This window comes from Sapajus apella, unplaced genomic scaffold (genome assembly GCF_009761245.1).
Source record: "Sapajus apella isolate SASKATOON/1434 unplaced genomic scaffold, GSC_monkey_1.0 scaffold1, whole genome shotgun sequence".
Lineage (NCBI taxonomy): Eukaryota > Metazoa > Chordata > Mammalia > Primates > Cebidae > Sapajus > Sapajus apella.
The window spans coordinates 75,276,590-75,279,237 of NW_022436941.1; the positions used below are offsets into that span (position 1 = coordinate 75,276,590).

The following is a 2,648-nucleotide window of genomic DNA, read 5'->3' on the forward strand; positions in this document are numbered from 1 at the left end:
AATGTTCTTTTCTTTAAGGATGTTGAATATTGGCCCCCGCTCTCTTCTGGCTTGTGGGATCTCTGCTGAGAGATCTGCTGTGAATCTGATGGGCTTCCCTTTGTGGGTAACTGGACCTTTCTCTCTGGCTGCCCTTAGCATTTTTTCCTTCATTTCAACCTGGTGAATCTGACGATTATGTGCTTTGGGGTTGCTCTTCTTGAGGAATATCTTTGTGGTGTTCTCTGTATTTCCTGGACTTGAATATTGGCCTGCCTTACTAGGTTGGGAAGTTCTCCTGGATAATATCCTGAAGAGTGTTTTCCAGATTGGATTCATTCTCTCCATCACACTCAGGTACACCAATTAAATGTAGATTAGATCTTTTCACATAATCCCATATTTCTTGTAGGCTTTTTTCATTTCTTTTCACTCTTTTTTCTCTAATCTTGTCTCCTCATTTTATTTCATTGAGTTGAAAAATATGGAACACTTGACGAATTTGCCTGTTATCCCTTTGTAGGAGCCATGCTAATCTCCCTGTATCGTTCCAATTTTAGTATATGTGCTGCCGAAGCGAGCACTATTATTTTTTAATTTAACTTTTATTTCAGATACAGGGGTTGTGTTTGCAGGTTTATTATGTATTGTTAAATATTGCATCCAGTTAGTAAGCTACCAATAGGTAGTTTTTCAAACCCTCCCCTACCAGTAGTCCACAGTGTACCCTATAGGTACTTTCCAACCCTCCCCTTCTAGTAGTCCACAGTGCCTGTTATTTCCATGTTTATGTCCATGTGTGCTCAGTATTTAGCTCCCACTTATAAGTAAGAACCTGTGGTATTTTATTTTGTGTTTCTGTGTCACTTAGGATTATGGCCTTCAGGTTCATCCATGTCACCGCGAAGGACATAATTTCATTCTTTTTTCTGGCTGTGTTGTAATCCATGGTGTATAAGTACCACTTTTTTTTTAAGCTAATCCACCATTAATGGGTACCTAGGCTGACTTTATGTCTTTGCTATTGCGAATAGTGTGGTAATGAACATACAAGTGCACACGTCTTTTCAGTATAATGATCTATTTTTCTCTCGGTTATAATATGGTTTGAATTTGTGTCCCTGCCCAAATCTCATATTGAATTGCAATCTCCAATGTTGAAAAAGGGGCCTGGTGGGAGGTGATTGGATCATGGAGGCAAACTTCCTCCTTGCTATTCTCATGATATTGAGTGAGTTATCATGAGATCTGTTTTTTTGTGTTTGTTTAAGTGTGTAGCACCTCACCCTGTGCTCTCTTCCTCCTTCTCCAGACATGTAAGATGTACCTCTTTTCTCTTTGCCTCCTGCCATGATTGTAAGTTTCCTGAGGCCTCCTCAGCCATGGTATCTGTACAGACTGAAGAACCATGAGCCAATTAAACCTCTTTTCTTTATAAATTACTCAGTCTTAGGTAGTACTTTATAGCAATGTGAGAACAAACATACACCAGTTATATACTCAGTAAGAAGATTGCTGGGTCAAATAGTGGTTTTGTTTTAAGTTCTTTGAGAAATCTCCAAACTGCTCTCCACAATAGTTGAAATATTTGCATTTCCACCAAAAGTGAGTAAGCATCCCTTTTCCTCTGCAGATTCCCCAGCATCTGTTTTTTTGTTTGTTTTGTTTTTTGTTTTTTTACTTTTTAATAATAGCCATTCAGATTGCTATGAGATGGTATCTCATTGTGGTTTTTGACTTGCATTTATCTGATGATTGGTGATGATGAGTATTTTTCCGTGTTCATAGGTCACTAGTATGTCTTCTTTGGGAAAGTGTCTTATCACACACTTTGCCCATTTTTTAATGGGGTTATTTGGTTCTTGCTTGTTGATTAGTTTCCTTATAGGTTCTGAATATTACACCTTTGCCTTTGTTAGATACATAGTTTGTGAATATTTTTCCTCATTCCGGGAATTGTCTGTTTACTCTATTGATAGTTTCCTTTGCTGTGCAAAACTCCTTAATTAGGTTCCACTTGTCAAGTTTTATTTTTCTTTCAATTGCTTTTGAGGACATAGACAAAAACTCTGCCAAGTCTTATGCTTAAAACGGTATATCCTGGGTTCTCTTCTAGGGTTTTTTATAGTTTGACGTCTGACATTTAAGTCATCTTGAGTTATTATAATTCATCTTGAGTTAATTTTTGTATATAGTAAAAGGTAAGGGTCCAGTTTTATTCTTCTTTACATGGCTAGTCAGTTATCTCAGCACCATTTGTAGAATAGAGAATTCTTTCCCCATTGATTGCTTTTGTGGACCTTGTCAAAGAGAAGACGATTCTAAGCAAGCAGCTTTATTTCTGAGTTTTCCATTCTGTTTCACTGTTCTATGTATCTGTTTTTGTACCAGTACCATGCTGTTTGGGTTCTTTGATTTTATAGTATAGTTTGAAGTCAGGTGGTGTGATTCCTATGGCTTCATTCTTTTTGTTTACGATTGCCTTGGTTATTTAGGCTCTTTTTTGGGTTCCATAGGAGTTTTTAAATAGTTTTTTTTTTTTTCCTAATTCTGTGAAGGATAACATTGGTAGTTTGATAAAGATAGCATTGAATCTGTACATTGCCTTGGGCAATATGATCATTTTAATGATATTGATTCTTCCTATCCAAGAGCATAGAATGTTTTTT

At 36.8% G+C, this 2,648-nt stretch overlaps 1 non-coding gene across 1 annotated transcript; it reads right to left on the bottom strand.

The window, feature by feature from the left end:
* Positions 1 to 457: 457 nt before the first annotated feature.
* Positions 458 to 563, bottom strand: LOC116554248. Its single transcript, XR_004270134.1, has one exon. It is a non-coding gene; the product is annotated as a U6 spliceosomal RNA (small nuclear RNA).
* Positions 564 to 2,648: the final 2,085 nt, after the last annotated feature.